At 42.3% G+C, this 25951-nt stretch overlaps 1 protein-coding gene and 1 long non-coding RNA gene across 2 annotated transcripts in view; one reads left to right on the top strand and one right to left on the bottom strand.

Moving 5' to 3' along the window:
• Nucleotides 1-16204, bottom strand: part of TXLNB (taxilin beta) — a 121949-nt gene extending 105745 nt beyond the window's left edge. Inside the window, exon 1 of the mRNA XM_068231685.1 lies at nucleotides 16122-16204. The gene's annotated coding sequence lies outside the window, so the exon portion shown is untranslated. The remainder of the gene's footprint in view (nucleotides 1-16121) is intronic.
• Nucleotides 16205-16364: 160 nt separating this feature from the next.
• LOC137570784 (uncharacterized) overlaps nucleotides 16365-25951 on the top strand; it is a 96521-nt gene continuing 86934 nt past the window's right edge. Inside the window, exon 1 of the long non-coding RNA XR_011031180.1 lies at nucleotides 16365-16386. This is a non-coding gene — a long non-coding RNA (uncharacterized lncRNA). The remainder of the gene's footprint in view (nucleotides 16387-25951) is intronic.

Here is a 25951-nt window from a genome sequence, read left to right on the forward strand (position 1 = left end):
TAATATTATTTCTGGATTAGAAAATAAACAGAAGAATTAATCAGTTTGTGCATAGGTCAGAAACCACAGTGTACATAATAAACACTGTTTGCAGGGTTGCCATGTGTTGTTGTTTTGTTTTTGTTTTGTTCTTTTGATTCAGCAGTGTCTTGCCTAGAACATCTGATCTCTATACTGTTTTTAGGTCAGTAACTTATTTGGATTGATTTATAGAAGGTAGTAGGTAAGTAATTGCTGGCCATGTTAAAGCTAGCCTGAACTGACCCACAAATGCAAAAAATACATATGTCAATGTGTGTATTATGGGGTCCAGATGCTTACAGGTTCCCCTGATTTAGAGGACAAAAACCAGGGGAAAAAATATACTAAACCTGGTGTGTCCATATTCCAGGAGCGTCTTGTAGATGTTATCCCCCAAATGGTGTTCTCTTGTGTCCCCCATGTCTACCCATGTGCCATCCTGTGTGCCTCTTGTGTCCTTCTGTGTGCCCTATGTGTCATTCTATGTTCCACATGTGTCCTCCTGTGTCCCCCATGTCTACCCCTGTCTCCTCCTGTGTGCTCCATGTTTCTTCCTGTATACCCCATTTCTCCTCCTACGTGCCCCATGTCTCCTCCTGTGTGCCCCATGTGTCCTTCTCTGTGCCCCATGTCTCCCTCCTGTGTGCCCTGTCTCCCCCATGTGTCCTTCTGTGCACCCCGTCTCCCCATTTGTCCTTTTGTGTGCCCCATCTCTCCCATGTGTCCTGTGAGCCCCGTCTCCTCCATGTGTCCTTCTGTGTCCCCTCACTGCGTGCCTCAGCTCCCCCCTCTAGTCTCCTCCTGCTCCCCTCCGTGTGCAGTGTCTCCTCCAGTTTCCCCCCACGTGCCTCTCCGCTATCCCCCTTGTATGTCCGGCCCCCTCTGTGTCTGCAGCGGCTTACCCAATACATGCTGTCGCGAGGACTGCAGACACCCAGCTTCTCCATACACTTCCTCTACTGCTTGGCTTGTACTAATCGTGTTGTCTGTAGCCAGACACTAGAGGAAGCGTATGGAGAGGCCGGGTGTCTGCAGTACTCAAGGCCGCATGTATCAGATAAGCAGAAATAGAGAGGGGCAGGACATATAAGGGGGATTGCGGAGGCCCCCTGGGGGAGCAGAGGCACACGGGGGGGAATTGGACAGTTGGGGATTCCCTGCCTTTGCCGTATAAGACCCAGGGACTTTTTCTCCCCATTTTTTGGGGAAGAAAAGTGCGTCTTATATGCATATCCAAAGAAAAGATCCCTTCTCTAGAGACAATATGTAAACAATACACTTCACGTCCAGATATAATGCAAAAATATGAAAATTTATTTAGGACTTATCCAAATACATCAGGAGTAAAAAAACATTTAAAACCACCCTCCTAAACCGATTATAAGCCTCCCTAGAAGCAGCAGGGCGCTGCGACCGCGCAAGGCGATACTTTCCCCCTCTCCCTCCGGCAGCCGGGACCTTCTACACACTTATTGGTAAGCACGCAGCACTTTATTATGCATTGTACAGCCTAAACACTTTGGCTTAGTATTGACTCACGTTTTTTTTGAGCATAAGGCTCATTGAGTTTTGCACTTATAGGCATCATGCAGCACTTTTCTCACAATGGATGATTTTTACAGTGATGGACTTTTGTGATTTTTTTTATCTATGGATTATTTTGTAACACTTTTTTGTTTGATCTAGGTAAGGGTTTTGTGCAATAACTTATCTTTTTGTGCAATAATATTATTTTGTGTGCACTAGTCACAATATCAATTTTTCACATAGTGATCCTGTCTCTTGAGAGATTTCCGATTATAATCGGTTTAAGAGGGTGGTTTTAAATGTTTTTAACTCCTGATGTATTTGGATAAGTCCTAAATACATTTTCATATTTTTGCATTATATCTGGAAGTGTATTGTTTACATATTGTCTCTAGAGAAGGCATCTTTTCTTTGGATATGCATTGTGTTGGACAGCCTTTTAGGGACGCATTATCATGTGCATGAGAATAGCTCTATTAGTAGTTGTAGCAAGTGCGTCTTATATGGCGGAAAATGTGGCACTTTGTCCCACTCGGCCAGTAGCATTCTGGGCATGTACACTTCAGATGTGCCAGTTGTGCACCTGTGAGTACAACGACTCCATCATTTACATATTGACATATTTAGTTTATCATTTTGGGGTTGTTCATTTAACCATTTTAGCCTTTTGGACGTGACTTTCGGTAGAAAAAACGACGGCTTCTTTTCAGAGGCCGCAGTCTTTCTGAAAAAAACAACAACCACGTCCTCCTTGTAGTTCCTGTAAGCAAGCGTGCTCGCTCACAGGATAGAAAAACTAAAAAAAAATATCACTGTGGCCATCTTGTGGCCAAATAGTAATACTAAATTCACAAACATTTGTATTACAAAAAGACACAATAAATTACATTTAAAATTAACTGTTTACCTCCCACACCCAAAAATACTCAAATAAAATTTGTAACTAAAAAAAATAAAAAAAATTACAATTAAAAAACAAACAAAACATAAATAGTTACCTAAGGGTCTGCACTTTTTTTTAATATGCATGTGAAGGGGGTATACAACTAATATTTTTTTAATTATAAGCTTGTAAATAGTGATGGAAGCAAAACTAAAAAAATGCACCGTTATTTCCAAACATTGTGATAGGGACATAATTTAAATGGTGTAATAACTGGGACAAATGGGCAAATAAAATACATAGGTTTTAATTATGGTAGCATGTATTATTTTGAAACTATAAAGGCCGAAAACTGAGAAATAATGATTTTTTTTTCCCATTTTGTTTTTAATATTCCTGTTAAAATGCATTTAGAAAAAAATAATTCTTAGCAAAATGTACCACCCAAGGAATTCCCAATTGGTGGCGGATAAAACAAGATATAGATCAATTCATTGTGATAATTAGTGAAAAAGTTATTGGCGATTGAATGGGAGGTGAAAATTGCTTGGATGCATAAGGTGAAAAACGACTGAAGGCTGAAGTGGTTAAAGGATACCCGAGGTGACGTGACATTATGAGATAGACATGTGTATGTACAGTGCCAAGCATACAAATAACTATGCTGTGTTCCTTTTTTTCTCTCTCTGCCTGAAAAAGTTAAACATCAGGTATGCAAGTGGCAGTTCCCGTTTGAGTCAGGACTGGGTCAGACTACAGTGTGACTCTCACTGATACGAAATTACAACTATAAAACACTGTCCTAGCAGAAAATGGCTTCTGAGAACAGGAAAGAGATAAAAAGGGTCAATAGTTCATAGATTTTAGCCCAGGCATACTTCAATGAATGTGTCATCGAGCAAAAACAATTAAATTTCAATATAAAATAAAATTGTGGAATATCTTAAAAAGTCATTTTTAGGAGAAGGAGGATGGATACAATAGTTTATTTCATTCGTTTATTTTCTCCTCTGGTGTCCTTTAAGCACTTCTATCAGTGAAACATAATAATGGCACCATTTACATAAATGCAAATCTTTTCTTCACTGGCATGTATAAAACATCATTACTCGCAGTACACTCCAGGTGACGTCAGCGAGAGAGAGGATGCGTGGTGGAGAGGGCCACGCAGGCACAGTGACTTGCGACATTAAAGTCGCAAATTGTGGAAGTGAGCCGCGGCGGAGGACCAGAGAATTGTCCCGACGCAGACACAGGACGTCTGCAGGGGGCCGTTAGAAGCCCCAAGCAAGTTAAACTCTTTTTTTTTTTTTACAGTACTCCTTTAACCACTTCACCCTAACTGGACGAAAATTTTCGTCCAGTTAGGCTGCGCGACCTCCTGCGGGTTGCGCGCACTGCCGCGGCTCCCCCCCCCCCCCCCGCGTGCGCGCTCCCGCTGCCGGCCGTTAGCCCAGCCATCAATGAAAGGGATTATAGATTCCTTTCATTGATCGGACCCCCCCGGAGAAAAGCCGACAGCGTCTCTTTAGAAGCTGTAGCTTTTCTGAGCTCTGGTCTTCTTTCTTCTTCCTGGGAGCGAGATCGATCGCTCCCAGGACTTTTTGACTGTGGCCATCTTGTGGCCAAATAGTAAAACTACACCATAAACAACATTTTATTAAAGAAATACATTTTTACACATTTAAAATCCACTGTTTACCTCCCACACCAAAAAATACCCACATACAAGTTTTAATAAAAAATAAAATAAAAAATTACAATAATAAAAAAAAAACATAAATAGTTACCTAAGGGTCTGAACTTTTTAAATATTCATGTCAAAGGAGTATATCAATATGATTTATTAAATTATGGGCTTCTAAATAGTGATGGACGCAAATTGAAAAAATGCACCTTTATTTCCAAATTAAATATCGGCGCCATACATTGTAATAGGGACATAATTTAAATGGTGTAATAAGCGGGAAAAATTGGTAAATAAAGTACATAGGTTTTAATTATGGTAGCATGTATTAATTTCAAACTATAATGGCCAAAAGCTGAGCAATAATGATTTTTTCCATTTCTTTCTTAATATTCCTGTTAAAATGAATTTAGAATAAATTAATTCTCAGCAAAATGTATCACCCACAGAAAGCCTAATTGGTGACGGAAAAAGCAAGATATAGATCAATTCATTGTGATGAGTAGTGATAAAGTTATTGGCAAATGAATGGGAGGTGAAAGTTGCTCAGATGTAAACAAATCTCAACCCTGTAGGCTGAAGTGGTTAAGGTTAGGTGCTACCAGGGGGTATTAAAGTTAGGCATGGGGGGGAGGGGGGGTTAAGGTTAGGTACCACCAGGGGGTTTAAAGTGGACCCAAATTAAAAATACAATATTTCAGAAATAACATCTATTTTCTAAATTATAATAATAAATAGCAGCCTTTTTTCAGCCCCATGATGACAAATATAAAATATTTTACATTTATTGGAGAACCCCTCCCTTCCTTTCATATTGCCGGGACAAAATCCGGCAAACTGGTGAAGTAGGTGGTGTCCTGCAATGGAGGAATTGCTAATGGCTGCCCCCAGTATAATCCTAGTTATGAAAAGAGAAGGGTGAAAAGCATGCACTGAAATGCTCACAGGCTTGAAGGAGTGTTTATCTTTCTATGTGTCAGAGTGGTGCAACTAAATATTTTTAATAAAAAAAATGTTTGGTTTGGGTCCGCTTTAAGGTTAGGCACCACTGAGGAGGTCTTAAGTTTAGGCACCACCGGGGTGGATAAGGTTAATCACCACCAGGGGGGTTAAGGTAAATGATAACTACTATATAATTTATATCTGGCGCACTTTTTAACCGGAGCCTTTGTTATATGCATGTCTTCTACCAGACCATGCCAGGAACTACAAGTGGCTTTTTCAGCTTTACTGTTACAGGTCATGTTGCGAGGCATGGTCTAATGCCTCTCCTTCCACTATTTATACCCTTAACCCCAAATAATAAAAGTCCACCAAAGCAGAGCTCATTGTACCAATAAGTACTATACAAACAACTTTCATAGGCTACTTTGTATTTGCATTTTTGTGTTTAGCTTTGCTGGTTCATATTATTTTGCAAGTTGGGGTCTAATGGCCTTTTTAATACTGCTCCTTGCCGATATTTGTTGCTGAAAAGCACCACCAAAACAGCTCTTTTGTTAATATTCTTGTGATGTGTTTTTTTTTTGTGTGTGGCCCACTGACACTGCATATACAGCCCTGACTGTAGCAGCTGGCTCTTGCTAATTGCTATACTGTGCCAGGCCCAGCACATTCAGTGCCTAGTGGGACTGCTGCTCATTGTATTATAATACCAGTCACTGCATACCTTTCACTGCATCTATGTGACAGCACACTGTTTTATATACCAGTCCGTGAATACCTTTTCACTGCACCTGTGTGACCGCATGCTGTTTTATATACCAGTCACTGCATACCTTTCACTACATCTGTGTGACAGCACGCTGTTTTATATACCAGTCCGTGCATACCTTTTCACTGCACCTGTGTGACTGCACATTGTTATACCAGCAGTCACTGCAACCTTTTCACTGCACCTGTGTAACTGTACATTGTTATACCAGCAGTCACTGCAACCTTTTCACTGCACCTGTGTAACTGCACATTGTTATACCAGCAGTCACTGCAACCTTTTCACTGCACCTGTGTAACTGCACATTGTTATACCAGCAGTCACTGCATACCTTTCACTGCACCTGTGTAACTGCACATTGTTATACCAGCAGTCACTGCATACCTTTCACTGCACCTGTGTCACTGCACATTGCATTATACTAGTCAGTGCAAACCTTTCACTTGAATGCTTGGCAGACTTGCCCTCAATAACAGATTCTTGTTATAGGATTTCAAGTGTATTCGTCTCATCATTATACAGCAGTCAGTGTATACCTTTCACTGCATCTGTGTGACTGCACATTGTATTAGCCAAGTCAGTGCATACCTTTCACTTCATCCCCCCCCAACATGGACAAAACAACAGGCAGAGGCAGAACTAGAGGCAGGCCACCCGGCAGGTCTGTTTGAGGTCGTGCTGTCGTGATTTTGTGCAGCCCTCGACCAAAGTACAGTGTCCAGAAGAAGGCACGTGCCATCAACCCCCAATATTGTCAGGACATAGTTGACTATTTAACACAGAACATCTCATCTTCCTCAGCTTCCGCACGGAAGCGTGACATATCTTCCTCCTCCTGCCCTGATTCTGGCACCCCACTTAACACTCAGTCGGCAGCCATCACCAAAGTGCCATCATCCCAGGGCTCAGCGGTGCCTCAGATGAGAGCGATGCCATCTGTACTCTCTGCCACCGAAAATTGAGCCGTGGAAAGACCAAGACCCGCGTAGGGACAACTTCCTTACGAAGGCACATGACGAAAAAGCAAAAACTGCAATGGGATGACCAACTAAAAGAAAAGCAGCACACAAAAGCAAAGCCACACACCACAGTGGAAGATACCAGGCTGCAATTATTTAAAAAAAAAGGCAATACCCAAACTGTACCGTGATGTTGAAAGGCAAATGGTGTCATCTCTGGCACACAGCGTTGGGTCAAGGGTCCATCTGACCTTGGATGCCTGTTCTGCAAAGCACGGTCAGGCCTGCCCGAAGACTAAGTCAGTCCCCACACACAGCATCTCTGCCTGCACGCTGTGTGACTGCCTGCCCCAAGACTAAGTCGGTCCCCACGCAGCATCTCTGCCTGCAGGCCGCTTCACTGCCTTCTCCGCCACCACCAACAGGGTCCAGGACTCCAGGTGGATTCCTGAATTGTTAAGGCTGCTGCGGCCGCTATAATAATTTTCTGGTGCGTGTATATGCCTGCCTAATTTTTCTGGCTGCACTGCGGCTGCAACAACAAAACAAATGGCATGTACATGTGTCAATTCCCCTTCGTGATCGTTACCTTGCCGCGGTGAAGGGGCTTGCGTATCACAATGAAGCAATGACCAGCTATATGAGTGTGTTGGGGGGCACACCCAAGATAATAAGGTCATTGCTTCATTGTGGACAGACCAAAATTCGATCAGCTGAACACTCAGTCACTGTTGTTCTGTCATTGAGCTACCTCAGCCCGACCATATGGGCTTGAAAACCGCCATTGTCAGGATTTCTCCTGTAGCATGTTCTGTCGGTTGCAGTTCCACTGCAACCGGGCAGTTCTGACTTATCTGCTTGCATTCGGTTGCGCATTCGCAATAAGTCTCATTGTCATTTGCAATCACTCTGCAGTTCAGAGCAGCTCAGGATTGAGTGATTACCATTCAGCTGTGTGGGAATTTGCATGCCTGCATCCATTGGCTGATGTCCAAATAAATGTCTGCCTCCCATTTCAGACTCCACCCGACATAGCATACAGCTCCCTGAGTTGTTGCTGGGTCCATGCTGTGAAAGTATTGTGTATTGCCTTGTTTTGTATTTCCATGCCTGCTGGATGTTTGCTGAACCCGTGGGGGGGGGGGGGTCAGTGAAAGAGATGGCCCGAACGATTCGCCGGCGAACGGTTCCCGGCGAACTTCAGTGGTTCGTGATCGCGGAGAACTGCAAACTTTTCTGGAAATTCGGTTCGCCCCCATAGTGCATCATGAGGGTCAACTTTGATCCTCTACATCACAGTCAGCAGGCACATTGTAGCCAATTAAGCTACACTCCCTCCTGGAGCCCCACCCCCCTTATAAAAGGCAGGCAACGTCAGGCTTTTCACTCACTCGTGTGCCTGCAGTGATTAGTGAAGGGATAGCTGCTGCAGACTCTCATAGGGAAAGCTTAGTTAGGCTCTTGTAGGCTTGTTAGCTTGCTCCTTGCTGATTGTTATTGCTAAAAAAAGCACCCCACAACAGCTCTTTTGAGAGCTAATCTTGTTCTTGTGATCTATTTTTTTTGTGTGTCCCACTGATCACATGATGCAGAAGTGAGGTCAGTAATACAATAAGAATCTTTGGTTCTGGTTATGTTATGTAAGACAATCTTCAGACAATGATAAATGAACTGAAGATTGCTCAAAGCAGAGTTTAAAAAAAATTAAGAGCTGCTATGACTGCTAATGATAAACATACCCCACTGAAATCATCACTACTAAGAAAAAATTCCTTTATATTGTCTTTCACTGACCTGACGTGCAATTAATTTTTATTTGACTCCAAAAAAACATCGAAAATGAGAAAGAAATGAATTTTGCTTTAAATCTCTTGATAATCATTTACAGATTTCTGTACAAGGTCCTCATGTTTACTGAAATACATGCCCCACAAGAATCAAAAGGTTAATGCACTGCTACGTACAATGCTGTGTAATGTGATATGTCAACTGCAGTCACATGGCTGTTGATTTGCACATGGATTGTGCTTAGCATAGTTCTATGGAATGCGAGGCCTGTGTGTGACTCAGCATTATAAGATCTGTACAAACACAATATTATTCTCTAGCATTTCTCATTTTAGACCTTTGGCAGCACATCTTGGCTATGATTTATATAAATTTGTATTTTAAAAGTGTAACTATGGGCACTGAAATAGTACAGAACTGAGTTCATAGTTACATAGTTACATAGTTACATAGTTATTTTGGTTGAAAAAAGACATACGTCCATCGAGTTCAACCAGTATAAAGTACAACACCAGCCTGCTCCCTCATATATCCCTGTTGATCCAGAGGAAGGCGAAAAAACCCTTACAAGGCATGGTCCAATTAGCCCCTAAAGGGAAAAATTCCTTCCCGACTCCAGATGGCAATCAGATAAAATCCCTGGATCAACATCATTAGGCATTACCTAGTAATTGTAGCCATGGATGTCTTTCAACGCAAGGAAAGCATCTAAGCCCCCTTTCAATGCAGGTATAGAGTTTGCCATAACGACTTCGTGTGGCAATGCATTCCACATCAATAATCATATAATTATAGCTCACAAGTATCCTTTTTTAGAAGTAAATCCCTCTTTTTGGTCTCATGCGCAGATTTGTAGAAATAAATGCATTTACATACTTTAAAAAACTGTTGTATTTTACTTTATTTTATTGCTTTTCTTATCTCCAAATTCTAATATGAAAGAATATTGGTGATGGAAGAAAGGACCATTGTGATCTTAGGAGGCATGTGACATGATGAGATAAACATGCTTGTACAGTCCCAATTCTTCTTAGAACTAGGTTGTGTTTCTTTTTCTCACTGTAAGGGTTAAGTATCCAGGGTTGTAAATTACACTTTCTCTGCAGTGTTACTTGTACTATAACTATCACTAATTAGAGGTCATAAAACCCGTGCATGGGTACGAAACACTTCTGTGTGTAGGGAACAGATGAAAAGTGCAATAATAGTGATTCAAAAGTTGCTTAAATCCTCTATCTTGTCACTCACTTCATTTTTCTGTTTTTCCTTCTTCTACATCTGCAGAAATCAGGAAATACATGTACACATTTTGCAAAGGTCATTGAAAGGACATAGTTCCCATTCATTGATCTAAGTCCCTGGTAGAAAGACCGACGGCTTCTTTGAGAAGCCGCGATCTTTCTAAAGAAAAAAAAAATGTTTCCGGTCCTCCTTATACTTCCTGGAAGCGATAGTGCTCGCTTCCAGGACTAAAAAAAAAAATTGACTGTGGCCATCTTGTGGCCACATAGTAAAACTACATCTACATACATTTTTTATGAAATAAACACACATTATTACATTTAAAATTAACTGTTTACCTACCACACCAAAAATTACCCAAATAAAATTTTTAATAAAAAAAAAATGACAATTAAAAATAAATATATAAACATAAATAGTTACCTAAGGGTCTGAAGTTTTTTAATATGCATGTGAAGAGGGTATATTACAAACGGTTTTTAAATTATAACTGTTTACCTACCACACCAAAAATTACCCAAATAAAATTTTTAATAAAAAAAAAATGACAATTAAAAATAAACATATAAACATAAATAGTTACCTAAGGGTCTGAAGTTTTTTAATATGCATGTGAAGAGGGTATATTACAAACGTTTTTTAAATTATAAGCTTATAAATAGTGATGGACGCAAAATTGAAAAAATGCACCTTTATTTCCAAATTAAATATTGGCTTATACATAGGGACATAATTTTAATGGTGTAATAACTAGGCCAAATTGGCAAATTAAATACATAGGTTTTAATTATGTTAGCATGTATATGTTAAAGCTATAATGGCCGAAAATGGAGAAATAATGACTTTTTTTCCATTTTTTCTTAATATTCCCATTTTAAATGCAATTAGAAAAAAATTATTCTTAGCAAAATGTACCACCCAAAGAAAGCCTAATTGGTGGCGGAAAAAACAAGATATAGATCAATTCATTGTGATAATTAGTGATAAAGTTATTGGCAAATTAATGGGATGTGAAAATTGCTCGGATGCATAAGGTGAAAAACAACTGAAGGCTGAAGTGAGACGGGTATGAGGGCTACCCTATTTATTTCCTTTTAAACAATGCACATTGCCTGGCTGTCCTGCTGAGCCACTGCTTCTAATACTATTGTCCATAGACCATGAACTAGCATGCAGATCAGATGTTTCTGACAAAAATTTGACAAGATTAGCTGCATGCTTGTTACAGGTCTGTAATTCAGACACTACTGCAGCCAAATAGACCAGCAGAGTTCACAGGCAACTGATATTGTTGGAAAGAAAATAAACATGGCAGCCTCAACATCCCTCTCACTTCAGTTGTCCTTTAAGATACCTGTTATTGGGGAATCTGTCTGTCACTAGAATAAATATATCTGGCTATTAGTCTATTAGTGGATTGTGTTTCTTGTTGATATCAGCATGTCATTAATAGCTACCTATCTAATTAGTAATACTGTATCTGAATGTCATTAATACCTGCTCAGCTGAGTCAAGCACTACTGTGCATGCACTGATCCAGCAACATGGCTCCTTGATTGTGAGCTTTCTGGGCATGTGCAGTTTGACTCATAACCGCACATGCGCATAACGCTCCCAGCCATTGGAGTGCGGTCAAGGAGGTGCAACACTGTGTCAGAGCATGTGCAGTAGCTTTACCGAGCCGCTCAGCGGATCAACAAAGGGGACCAGGAGGACACCGAGGCATCTGCAAGACTACAGGGGGCTGGAAGAAGTACCAGGTAAGTTAAAGCAAACTTTTTAACCTCCCCGGCGTTCTATTGAGATCGCCAGGGAGGCTGCGGGAGGGTTTTTTTTTTATAAAAAAAAATCTATTTCATGCAGCCAACTGAAAGTTTGCTGCATGAAAGCCCACTAGAGGGCGCTCCGGAGGCGTTCTTCCGATCGCCTCCGGCAAGCATAAGTAACAAGGAAGGCTGCAATGAGCAACCTTCCTTGTTTGGCTTTCCTCGTCGCCATGGCGACGAGCGGAGTGACGTCATGGACGTCAGCCGACGTCCTGACGTCAGCCGCCTCCGATCCAGCCCTTAGCGCTGGCCGGAACTGATTGGTTCGGCTGCGCAGGGCTCAGGCGGCTGGAGGGCCCCTCTTTCGCCGCTGCTCGCGGCGGATCGCCGCAGAGCGGCGGCGATCAGGCAGCACACGCGGCTGGCAAAGTGCCGGCTGCATGTGCTGCTTTTTATTTGAGGAAAATCGGCCCAGCAGGGCCTGAGCGGCAGCCTCCGGCGGTGATGGACGAGCTGAGCACGTCCATACCGCTCAGGAGGTTAATAATGACTTGAGTATCCTTGGTAATTTGGTCCAGAAGTGACAAAGCGACTGTTGGATCTGCACTGATTGCTGAGCCCAGAGAACCATCTGTATCCAGACACTAGGCAAGATAGGGTTTTTACATACATTAAATAACAGCACCTGAAAAAAATGGGCATGGAGATTGCAGCTAGTAAAATATCGCTAAAGTTAGCGATTTTGTACTAGTGAATTTTGATAGTAAAATATTGGTAATATTTACTGATTTTACTATGGTTATACCTAACTCTACTCTCACATAGAACCCTTCCGTGATGGTGCCTAACCCTAAGACCACCCTCCCGTGATGCCTAACCTTAAGACCCCCCTAGTAATGCTTAACCCTAAAACTCCCCTAATGTTGCCTAACCCTAAGACCCCCCAGTGGTGCCTAAACCTAACCCCCACTGGTGGCACCTAACCCTAAATCCCCCTCCTTAAGCTAACACCCCTTTTCCTCAAAGCCGCAATATGCAGTTATGAAGGTAAATATGGGCGCCCAGGTTAGCGGTAAGAGGGGCCATTTTTTGCAGACAGGCTTGCCGAAAAAATGGCTTGCAGATAACTACATTGCAGCATTGCATAGCAGGCTCCGCGCCCGATTTGTGGCAAAAATGGTAAAATTAAGCACCCTGACAGGCCCGCTAGTGGCCGCCCCATGCGCCGAAAATTCCATGTTACGCCGCTAAATGTGACTGTTATCATAGGCGCCTATTGCAGCGCCGGTTTTACCATAAGGGCTCCTGTCCCCTTTTTTCTGCTTCAAAAATACCCCATATGTAGGGCCAGGTTGCTGAGCTGGTACTTCATGGCATGGTACCAGAGAGTATGGAAAGCAGGTGCTTGCATCCTATTCAGATTGCTAATGGGTCAGTGATTAGAAACTTGAACAGGCCTCTTGTACCTCATTGCAATTATTCACAGTTTCAAAATGGCCATTGATAAATTTCCTCAGATTTGTTGCCGACTGTGTTTGAAATTCTATGTGTGATCTATTCAGATAAATACTGAACATCAGTTTTTGAAACTGGGATGAAAGCCATGCTTCCCAACAAGTGCAAACAGTAAGCAGATCCTCAGAGTCTGTCTGTTCACACTGAATGTCTGACGGCTTGACATCCATCTGAAATTCATTAATCACACTGTTCATTTCATTCCTGCTCATTTCCACCAACGTGGCGTGATGTGGTGTCCTGAATCTTTATGCATAGAGCCTCATAACTACGTTTGAGCTGGAGAACATTGTAAAACATAAGGGCCCATTCACACTAGGGCTATTAGCGGCCTTTGGCAATGATGTCACTGCTGCGATTGCCGCCGATCACGAATGTTTCGCGATTAGCAGCAATCGCGAACACGTTACATGCAGCATTTTTCGGCGATTCGGGAGCAATATCAATTAGCTTGCTATAGAAGTGCTAATCGCGATTGCTCATCAAACATGGATTTGTACAGTAACTTTACAGTGATAATCGCGGTAAAATTACCCGCTCAAAACGTTTTGCCTTTTTCAAGTGTGAATGGGCCCAAATGATCCAGGAAACCTGGCCTGCCATGACTACAATACCACAAGCTCTGATTCACTTAACTTGTTGTTATCAAGCAAAGAGAGGGTTGAAATCTTTTGCCACCTAACAGCTATCATTTGTTTATAAAACCAGTCCAGGATTGTAGGACCATCTCATGTTCACCACTGACCTCTGGCTGAAGAAAACCTTATGAAATCTAGCTCTATCTTATCTCCTTTCAAAATTGCATTGAGTGAATGAGCTGCCAACGCATCACACAGCAACAAATGATGCAGCACATTGCCAGGCAACACCTGCTGTTGATCTTCAATGTATACAATGAAACAATCCTTAAAGAGACTCCGTAACAAAAATTGCATCCTGTTTTTTATCATCCTACAAGTTCCAAAAGCTATTCTAATGTGTTCTGGCTAACTGCAGCACTTTCTACTATGACAGTCTCTGTAATAAATCAATGTATCTTTCCCCTGTCAGACTTGTCGGCCTGTGTCTGGAAGGCTGCCAAGTTCTTCAGTGTTGTGGTTCTGCTATGAACTCACCCTTCCTGGCCCCTCTATGCACACTGCCTGTGTGTTATTTAGATAAGAGAGAAGAGAGAAGCTGCTCTAATCAGCTGGATAAATCGTCCTCTGAGCTGGCTGGGCTTTCACATACTGAGGAATTACAAACAAGGGCAAAGCTGTTTGCAGGAAGAAAAGAGCAGCCTGAAACTTCAGTGCATGAGGGAAAGAAACACACAAATGATCTCTTGAGATTCAAAAGGAATGCTGTATACAGCCTGCTTATGTATGGATGTATTTTCTATGTGTGGACATACTGTACATCAACCTACTTCCTGTTTTGGTGGCCATTTTGTTTGTTTACAAACAAACCTTTTAAAACTGTTTTTACACCACTTTTAATGCGGCGAGGAGCGGCGAAATTGTGACAGAGGGTAATGGGAGATGTCCCCTAATGCACTGGTATGTTTACTTTTGAGCGATTTTAACAATACAGATTCTCTTTAAAGGACTTCCGAGGCGAAAGCCCTAATCTAGTTTTTACACTCCTGGGACGTTTTCCAACCCCTAGCAGCCGTCTCAGTCCCTCACCGCAGCCCCAGTCCTCCTTGGTGTCCCCGCTAGCTGGCCATAATGATTGCGACCCTCCTGCAGGGTCGGCTCTTCTGGCGCAGGCAGGCACAGTATACACGAGATGACATGGATGCACGGGCACGAGTGCCAGTGCAGGTGCAGAAGAGCCGACCCCGCGGGTTGTGATTATTACGGTCGGCCAGCAGAGAACACCGAGAAAGACTGGGGCTTCAGTGAGGGACTGAGACAGCTGCTGCAGCTGGAAGAAGCCCCAGGTGAGTAAAGAATAGATTAGCGCTTTCTCCTCGAAGTCCTTGAAAGAGGGGAGTAGAAGACTGGATTAACTGGGTATTGCTGAGCTTTGAGAGTACCCGAGGTGACATGTGACATTGGGGTTGATGCACAATATTGCGGTAATACATCACGAGATTCCATCATTATGCATTTTAGCGCCGCACAGCTACTGCAACAATCTATAAAGATTCAATCGTGTGCCATCCGTACGATTTGTTCCACTTCACCACATCCGTCGCATCTCTTCGCACCACCTGTCTGATATTCTAAAAAAAAAAATCTTTTTCAGAGTAGGAGGATAGATACAGTTGTTTATCTCTATTCTCACCTTGGGTTCACTTACAGAAGCCCCTCTAGTAAAGACACTTGCTTGAATAGTATGAGCATTCATGTTAATGCATGAAAACGTCTAGTGGATAAATAGTTTTTCCCATGTGATAATATACACACACAAAGCTCATATTTAATACTCAATGAATTACAGTAAGCATGATATATATATATATATATATATATATATATATATATATATATATATATATATATATATATATATATATATATATGTTAACAGCACTAGCAAAATAGTAGCCACTTTCTTTTTCTAAGCCACCCCCTCTGCCTCTCCATGTGCTGCACCTGTTGTCCCGTCACTGGTTATTTTAGGCACTGCTCAAATCCAGTTTGTGGCATGTTAACACTATCATTGAAAATTTGTATCAGGCATTCATCTCAGCTTGAAACAATATAATGACCTCCAACAGAATAAAACATAAATAAATGTAGCCTTACAGATCATAGTTTTAGCAAGCACACATCACACTTAACTGCATTTGTTACCACGAAAAAAAATAATTGCAATCTAATCTGTTATATTGTAACTGCCACACAAAGCTTTTTGCACAGATTTATATACAGAAAGTATACAGAAAAGTAAATCATTTTTAAATCCATTTGTTGTACTGGCGTTTTAGGACCCTTTTCATAGTTCTTTTTTTGTATCAATACAAGTTAATGCACACTTTTTTGTGTCTCTGTCAGAAAGGAACATTAAAAAGGTACAAATAGTGACTTACCGGAAATAGTGTTCTGGTAAAACTACAAACAGATTAAGGTGAGATGGAAAACAGCAGACAGAGTGGAAGAGTTTGTCCAAAAGACAAATGGAAGATATGAGCAGGACACAAGAGTTATGGAGGAGGGGAGGGACAAGCAGATGACAGTTGTGAAAGAGTGTGCAAGATGCCAAATTTAGACGGACCTATTTAGCAGCTGATAGCTGAAGGAATTTAATGGACGGTCTCTCATAAGCAAAGAAGGATAGAGGCCAGTAATCCTTAGGTGAGCTATCCTTTACCATTGCGTTATAAAATAGGATGTTAAAGCATGAACTAATCATAATAACTAAAAAATATAAAAAGGACAGAGTACATTTCAATATTGCGGAAAATACAGGTATCATTTTGGTACAAAACATTTGAGGCAAATGACACATCCGATCTACAGTGTCATAACTTAGCATGAGGGATTCATTACAACTACTTTTCCTTTATATTTGAAAGCAAGTAATGCGTTTGATAACACGCTGGATATAAAGTTTAGAAAAATATAAACACTTTTTTAGTAGTTAAATCTGTAGATGTGTACTGACCTAAAAGAGGGGCAACTGTTGATGAAAGAAGGATGAGAGAGTTGGCTCCAAAACATGGACTGTCTCCCAAATGCGTGGCAGTTGGGGTCCATGAGAGTGCATCTGTGACATAACGGTAGCTTGATGACCTTGAAAAGTCCGAGATTAGAGGACACGGCCTATGCAGAGTTGGTATACTCTTCATATGTTTGTGTGGGTTTCCAAAGGGTCCTTCAGCTTCCCCGCAACTTAAACAAACATTTTTGCAAAGTGGCATTTTTCAAATGCTGTTATGCAGGAGTAAGTATGCAAACTTCAGGAGTAAAAGTCTATTTTACACTGAATATAGGGTTATTGTCCATTGACCACTATTGGTATTTATTCTCACTGTGGACTGTCACAGAGGCTCAGAGGACCAATGAAAATCCAGCATGGTGTAGTTGTAGAAAGATTGGCACATGGTACAGAGAGCAAGCTACACCCCTAAGGAGCATCAGTGCATCCTCCTCTTCACAGGTTCATGTAACTTTGCCTTGTGTGATGTAAATAGATGCAATGTGGTCCATTTTGTCTAATGTATAGTTTACATTTCACTTTTGTTGTAGAACAGAGGGGAGGGTTGCCTGCTTGTGTCACTATACATTGTTGTGATGAAAACGCTGCAGGGAAGACCTTGATTCTTTATAAACATCACCATAAACGTTGCCATATGTGGTTATGTGCAGCCCATCCGTGTTCTAAAGGACATATTTATTAATCTTTTACATATACAGTAAGCAACCAAAGTGCTAGAAGTGATGGAAATGTTTCATTTATTGTTTTGTCAATTTTTATTCTATAAGAGTCTATGGAGATGAGTTAAGCGGTTTAGTAGTTTTGAGATTTGACCCAGATTGGGCTGCTAAGCCCTAAGGCAAGATTCGTTGAGAGTCATCAGGCCATGCAGTGTATCACATACTTTTGACATCAGGGTGGCCTCTGCTTGGTTTCCAATTTTAGAACTCCTTGAAGCTTTTCTGTGTTGTAGCTGCACGCTTTTTAGGCTGTCAGTGTCAGTGGCTCTTCACTCTAGGGTGAAATGTAATTACAATGAAAATCTTTTATGTTGCGTATTTCCAAATACCTGTGAATACTTACCTGTACCTAACTGTGCATGACTTCTGCTTTATCACAGTCAAACAGTGTAAGCTGAGAAGTAATTATATGAGGAGGGCAGTGTGGGTTTCATTGTTTATATCTATATTTACATGTGGTGTAGATGGATGTTTGGCCTTCGTGTTTGTAATCGTATACCATAATGTAATTGATTGCTTGTAAACCACATAAATGCAAGTTTTTGATCAACTATGGGACATATGTACTTACACAGCTGATGCGTAAGCATACCCCAACCCTGGAATCTGGATAGTGGGGTCAACTAGGAAAAATATGAACAGGCAAAAAATAAGTGAGGCCACTCATGACAGACGGTGTCACAATTTTCTAGTGCTCCAAATATAAATTGGTCTATTACAATTCAAAGGCAAATATAGTTCTGCTGCACTCTCCACTAATAACACCCCTGCAAAAGATAGATCTCCAAATAGTGCAATAAAGTCTTGACTCTTTTTAAAGTTTTAATTCCACATCAACAGCTCAAAGAGATAAAAACAATAAAACAACCATAGCATAATAACTTCACAAAGGCAGCCCCTGATGAGTCCGGAAGTGAGAATGAAACGTGTAGGACAGAGCTAGCACATCTGACATCAGCACGCCCATCGCACAACGGCTGGAACAGAGCTAGGAGATACAGAACCGCTGATCCATCACAAGTATGAGACAGCGGGATGCCATTAGGAACTTGCAGCACAGACAGGTGGACATCATTAAAGGATTTCTGATGCGCCTAATATATGCCCTGGTTGTATAAATGCAAATTATATCTCAGGACAGAGGCCATCCTTGCAAAATGAATACACTATGGTTGTTTCATTGTTTTTATCTCTTTGAGCTATACAGTGGTTTGCAAAAGTATTCGGCCCCTTTGACGTTTTCCACATTTTGTCGCATTACTGCCACAAGTATGAATCAATTTTATTGGAATGACCAATACAAAGTGGTGTACACTTGAGAAGTGGAACGAAAATCATACATGATTCCAAAAATTTTTTAAAAATCAATAACTGCAAAGTGGGGTGTGTACAAATACTTTGTAGAACCACCTTTTACTGCAATTACAGCTGCCAGTCTTTTAGGGTATGTCTCTACCAGCTTTGCACATTTAGAGAATCCTTGCCCATTCTTCTTTGCAAAACAGCTCCAGCTCAGTCACATTAGATGGACAGTGATTGTGAACAGCAGTTTTTAAATCTTGCCACAGATTATCGATTGGATTTAGATCTGGACTTTGACTGGGCCATTCTAACACATGGAAACAGTATGTTTTGTTTAAAAACCATTCCATTGTTGCCCTGGCTTTATGTTTAGGGTCATTGTCCTGCTGGAAGGTGAACCTCCACCCCAGTCTCAAGTCTTTTGCAGACTCCAAGAGTTTTTCCTCCAAGATTGCCCTGTATTTGGCTCCATCCATCTTCCCATCAACTCTGACCAACTTCCTTGTCCCTGCTGAAGAGAAGCACCCCCAGAGCATGATGCTGCCACCACCATATTTGACAGTGGGGATGGTGTGTTCAGAGTGATGTGCAGTGTTAGTTTTCCGCCACACATAGCGGTTTGCATTTTGGGCAAAAAGTTCCATTTTGGTCTCATCTGACCAGAGCACCTTCTTCCACATTTTTGCTGTGTCCCCCACATGGCTTGTGGCAAACTGCAAACGGGACTTCTTATGCTTTTCTTTTAACAGTGGCTTTCTTTTTGCCACTCTTCCATAAAGGCCAACTTTGTGCAGTGCACGACTAATAGTTGTCCTATGAACAGATTCCCCCACCTGAGCTGTAGATCTCTGCAGCTCGTCCAGAGTCACCATGGGCCTCTTGACTGCATTTCTGATCAGCGCTTTCCTTGTTCGGCCTGTGAGTTTAGGTAGACGGCCTTGTCTTGGTAAGTTTACAGTTGTGCCATACTCCTTCCATTTCTGAATGATCGCTTGAACAGTGCTTCATGGGATGTTCAAGGCTTTGGAAATCTTTTTGTAGCCGAAGCCTGCTTTAATTTTCTCAATAACTTTATCCCTGACCTGTCTTGTGCGTTCTTTGGACTTCATGGTGTTGTTGCTCCCAATATTCTCTTAGACAACCTCTGAGGCCGTCACAGAGCAGCTGTATTTGTACTGACATTAGATTACACACAGGTGCACTCTATTTAGTCATTAGCACTCATCAGGCAATGTCTATGGGCAACTGACTGCACTCAGACCAAAGGGGGCTGAATAATTACGCACACCCCACTTTGCAGTTATTGATTTGTAAAAAATGTTTGGAATCATGTATGATTTTTGTTCCACTTCTCACGTGTACACCACTTTGTATCGGTCTTTCACGTGGTATTCCAATAAAATGTATTCATGTCTGTGGCAGTAATGTGACAAAATGTGGAAAACTTCAAGGTGGCCGAATACTTTTGCAAACCACTGTAGTTGTGGAAGTAATACTTTGAAAAGAGGAGTGGCCTGCTGAGCTGTCCTTGTCGAAAGTGAATACATCTGCTATATATACACAAGCAAGCACATGATCCACCTGAGTATTAAGGCGGTCTACATCTGGGGAGCTGCTGATATATAGGGGTGTATGGTATGTCCAGCCAGGGAGTGAGAGCATGGCTTTTTCCCATTCACGAGGGGATTGTCTGTCTGTACAATTGTCTAGACTGTATTACACTATTTGTATTACATCTATCTTTTCTAGGGTGTTGTGATTAGTGGAGAGCTCAGTGGTACTATAGGTGCCTTTTGATCTGCCTATTCTGGAGATTCCTGCTGCAATCCCACAGTCGTTGAGGAATGATTGGAAAATGTATTACCGGTATATCAGTGTTTGCACTGAAGAACCAATATATAACATAAGCAAGGAAGACTAGCTAGATCTGGAACAATACAAGATCTCTGCACTAGAAGGAGTACATATATATGTCCCCGTGGGAAATATATAATCATAGCAGTGATGCTCATCCGAGCTCGGATATCTGAAATACTCGGATATCCTAGCTCTTTTTTCACTATTCGAGCTCGAATACCGAGCTCGAATAGTATTAGCTATCCGGGCTGAGCTATCCGAGCGCACTCGGATAGCAATCAGCTATCCGGAGATATCCTTCATCCGCTCGGATAGCGTCACGTCATACGTCACCTCGAGTCCTCACAAGCGAATCAGAGGACTCCCAGCCAATCACAGAGGGGGAGCCTGGCCAAGCCCCCCTCTATAAATAGCGGGCGCCATGTTGCCTCACTCGTCCTGCTTGCAACTTACTGACTGACTGTACTGAGAGATTGCTCCAGTGCTTTTTGTCTGTGCAAGTGCATTTATTGTTCAATACACCAAGCGTTTTTAAACTCCAACACTTGATATTCACCTGTATTGCTTTGTATTGTAGATAGATTGTATTTTAGGCAGTTTAGTTTGTGTGATTAGGGACTAGGGAGGGAGACTGTCACTGGTGCTGCTGCAGCTGCAGCCAGCGGCTAGGCCCTGTGCCTAGGCAAGGCAGCCTGCCCTGCTCTGTGCTCTAGTCTCTAGTTACCTGTGCTCTCTCCTGTCCTACTCTACTGTACTACTTCTGTGTTAGATAGATTATTGTACTATTTTGTAGTTAGCAGGCCCAGCTTTACTGCTATACCTGTCCTGTATCTGCTCTCTGTAATCTAGTCACACCTGTTCTATTGTTTAGCTAGATTCTTCTATTGTTTAGTTAGTACTGTAGTACTGCAGTCAGTGCTAGTAGTTGTTAGAGTAGTAGTACTACTGTTTCTACAGAACTGCTGTGCTGTGAGCAGTGCCAGTGTGACAGTTAGTGTGCACTAGTGTCTTCTCCTCTGCTGTCTGACTGGCACTTGGCACGTGCCACATCCGGCATGCTCCTGGCACACGTTACACCTGCTGCTGCTGCTGCTGCATTGCCCTGCTCCTGCTGCCTGTGCAGCTCCCACCGCCAGGGTGCCATAGGCCACGGATACTACCTATATTTAACCCAAAACACAATTGCTGCGTAATTTTTTGGAGGTGTCTGGGGTGAAAACTGTCATGTCCCAGTTGTGCGGTTGGACTTTGGACACAATGTGGGCTGCACGACTGCTGTCTGGAACCTAGGCCTGATGTTAATTTACAGCTATTTTTTTTGGGGGGGGGGGGGATTTTAAGTCCCCACATCATCAATTAGTGTTCCCCTTTACAAAATAATGATGCTACATGCCTCATATACCCTAAAAACGTTTTAAAGCAATTTAAAGGCCACTTCCGGTTTTTCTGTCCAGATATCCGAATTTACCCGGATAGCCCGGATACTGTGGTCGGAACTGTCCACTTGCGGCTCCCCTGCAATAGACAGAACACGCCACAGGAGGAATCCTTACAGTGGGTAGTGTATCTACCTACTCTTTCCTGTGCAAGCACTTGCTTTAGCCTTTTGTGTACTCTCTCTTATTTTGTTGTGTGGATTCAAGTCGTTGCAGGAGTGGTGTACCTCCAGGAGTCTGGCACTAGCCATCTGGTACTGTATCTGGGGACCAGTGAGGTGTAACAGGTGAGCTACTCTGGAACTATTGCTGCCAATGCCTTGCCTATATAACTAACCGCTCTGGTGTCAATCCTTGCTCGTCTGACTACCACCTCGTATCTGCCCTGTTACTGAAACCTCACCTGTCTGAAAACCTTCTACAGAACATCTTAACAAGTTAATACCCTAATAGGTGATGACTCTGCCTATGAACATTTCTGTTGTCCAGAGACCCCGGTTCCAAATCCATTGTATCTGGATGGTAAGCCACAAAATAAGCTGTCCTTTTTACTATGGATGCCAACCCCTCAGGTACAGTACATGACAACAGCTAATTTCAGTGACACCCCATACTTCCCGGGCACACACACAAATCAGAAATTGCATCCACACTTTATATTTATAATCTGTAAGTAGTGTGGGTTTATCTCATAGCCACTGTATACTTATAACCAACTAATTATATCTTAATAATATTTTCCGCTATAGTCTACAGTTTTCCATTCTCTCTTTGTGTGTTGCGTTTGTTGTATTTTGACAATGTTGTCAGAATCTTTTTACTGGATGAGTGCATTTTTTGCTATATTTGTAATACACTCAACACTTAATATTTTTCTGCTTTAGTAAAAGCTGTTATTCAACTGTAAATTGCTGTCATATTGTCTCCAAAAACAATTCACAATACGACACTGTAAACTTAAAAAAATGACACAAGTATAAATGGTGGCTCTAAATATCCAACGCTTATTTAATTATTAATGAAACAGATAAAAAATTTGAAAATCAACAATTACCAGTATTTTGGAGAAAATCTTGAAAGCTGAAGACACTGAATATGTTATTAGGTACTTCATACAACTCTGTCAAAAGTTACCCTCCAAGAATTGCAGAAGAAAAAGAGGACATGAATAAGATGGCCATACACTTTACAATTCTTTCACCCAATTAGACATTTGATTCGACATAAACATTTAAATGGGCAAAAATTGTGGTTCTCTTAGCCATACACTATTCAAATGCACTACGATCATCCCACTGACAACATTATGTGGTCCAGAATGGTGGATCTTGGCCAATATCAAGCACTTTGTCAATCATAATGTTGATCCCAGGCCAATCAGCAGTGTGGTTGAATAGTGTATGGTTAGCTTTAGAAGATACATTATTAGATGATAACATATGTGAAAACAATCAAAATAATAAGCAATTCCAGAGATTTAGACTGATATAGAAATTTCAGATCATCTTGGAAAAGTTGATTTTGATTGTATAAATGAATATAGATTATAGATGAGTATAGAGTACAGAAAGGAGAATAGTTAGGGTAGCACTTTAGAAATATCTTATTAACCTTTCCCTGTCCATTAAAAATGTTGTAGACAAATTTATGTGAATTTGATGTAGGACACTTTATGGGCTTATAGTTTTTAGCAAACATACTGTAATAGTAAAAAGACTATTTTATGGGGGCATGAATGGGGCAGCAAGGCAGTAGAAAAATTACTAGTAAATGGATCATTCATGGAGAATTCCCATGCATACATTTGTCCTATACTAGTTATTGAAATTTAAAAGTGTAAAAACTTAATGAGTTTCGTGCATTGTCCTATTTACTTTTGTTCATGTATCACATTTATTTATGCTACACAAGAGAAAAGAGATGTGTGCTCAGACCAGTCAACTCCTGACTTCATTACTGGCTGCCTCAAGTCTGCTGACTAATTAAAATGGCAAAGCATTTGCATAATGCATTCGCCTACCAGAATGTGCAGGATCTAAACTATCAACCTGCCTTTCCTGCAGGAGTTGGCCCACGCAATGTGCATTGCATCTCAACAGGGGTGCTGTGTGTAGGCCTCCTTGTACCCCCAAGAAAGAAAGGGCAGCGCAGACACCCCCAAAAATCTGGGAGCGCTGCAACTGCCCCCCCCCGGGAAGCCCCCCAGACGCTGCCACCGCTGGGAGAGCCCGTCCGCACCCCGCCCCCACACACACCAACCACCACACCACTCCTAAGAAGGAAGAACCAGATGTATGCTACACAAGAGAAAAGAGATGTGTGCTCAGACCAGTCAACTTCTGACTTCATTACTGGCTGCCTCAAGTCTGCTGACTAATTAAAATGACAAAGCGTTTGCATAATGCATTCGCCTACCAGAATGTGCAGGATCTGCAGTTGGGCCCCCCCCCCCGATTTTTGGGGGTGTCTGCGCTGCCCTTTCTTGGGGGTACAAGGAGGCCTACACGCGGCACCCCTGTTGAGATGCAATGCACATTGCGTGGGCCAACTCCTGCAGGAAAGGCAGGTTGATAGTTTAGATCCTGCACATTCTGGTAGGCGAATGCATTATGCAAATGCTTTGCCATTTTAATTAGTCAGCAGACTTGAGGCAGCCAGTAATGAAGTCAGGAGTTGACTGGTCTGAGCACACATCTCTTTTCTCTTGTGTAGCATACAACTGGTTCTTCCTTCTTAGGGGTGGTGTGGTGCTTGGTGTGTGGGAGCGCGGGGTGCGGACGGGCTCTCCCAGCGGTGGCAGCGTCTGGAGGGGTTGCCTGCGCCCTGCCCCCCCTCCCCCTCCGCATCACCCCACCATTGGTGTGTTCGCTCCCAGGACATGCAATTTTGCACCACAGGTAAGTAAATACGCAAGGAAGGGAATCTATCCTTTGGGGGGGGGGCTGCATGGGTGGTCCCCCCCCCGGACACAGGCCATGTCTGGGGGGCGAACCGGCCATGTAATCTCGCTCCCCCCTCCCGGGGGGGGGGGGGGGGGGGCAGTTGCGGCGCTCCCAGATTTTTGGGAGTGTCTGCGCTGCCCTTTCTTTCTTGGGGGTACAAGGAGGCCTACACACAGCACCCCTGTTGAGATGCAATGCACATTGCGTGGGCCAACTCCTGCAGGAAAGGCAGGTTGATAGTTTAGATCCTGCACATTCTGGTAGGCGAATGCATTATGCAAACGCTTTGCCATTTTAATTAGTCAGCAGACTTGAGGCAGCCTGTAATGAAGTCAGGAGTTGACTGGTCTGAGCACACATCTCTTTTCTCTTGTGTAGCTCACATTTATTTATGTCTCTACAAGCAAACAACGGAGAACCGGGATGTACGCAGTTATGCATACCCTCTAATGTTTTGTCTTTTTACACAAAGTTTGCAATGTGCATATATTGCATTTTACTTCCTAATGCTGCGGGTCTAATAAGCTTTTCAGTAGCAAATCAGGCTTGTACGGCTGGTAGCTAGGCAACCAAAGGTTAGCCCTAGCACATGATCCCCAAGCAGGCAATCCCCTTGGTTGCAGTGTGAAAAATCAGCACTGACATATGCAACGGGAAAGTGCCACACTAGATCGGCAGCAGTCCGGCAGAGGAGGCTGAGCCAAATTATGTTAACAGGAGGAAGTTCAAGAAGTAAAAGTAAGCCCAGACCGTGAAAGTGCTGTTGCCACAAAGCTTCTGAAGACATAGGACATGCGAAATAATTGTTAGACGGGCCACCACTGCCATGCTGCTCCACAGCTGCACCGCAATGTACTGGTGTGTCATTTTATCTTTATTCATGCGCATAACTTCTGTATGAATAGCCATTTGGAATAAAGCAGTTTTAAGGAATGACATGAAAAA

The sequence above is a fragment of the Hyperolius riggenbachi genome, chromosome 4 (genome assembly GCF_040937935.1).
Source record: "Hyperolius riggenbachi isolate aHypRig1 chromosome 4, aHypRig1.pri, whole genome shotgun sequence".
In the NCBI taxonomy this organism is placed as follows: domain Eukaryota; kingdom Metazoa; phylum Chordata; class Amphibia; order Anura; family Hyperoliidae; genus Hyperolius; species Hyperolius riggenbachi.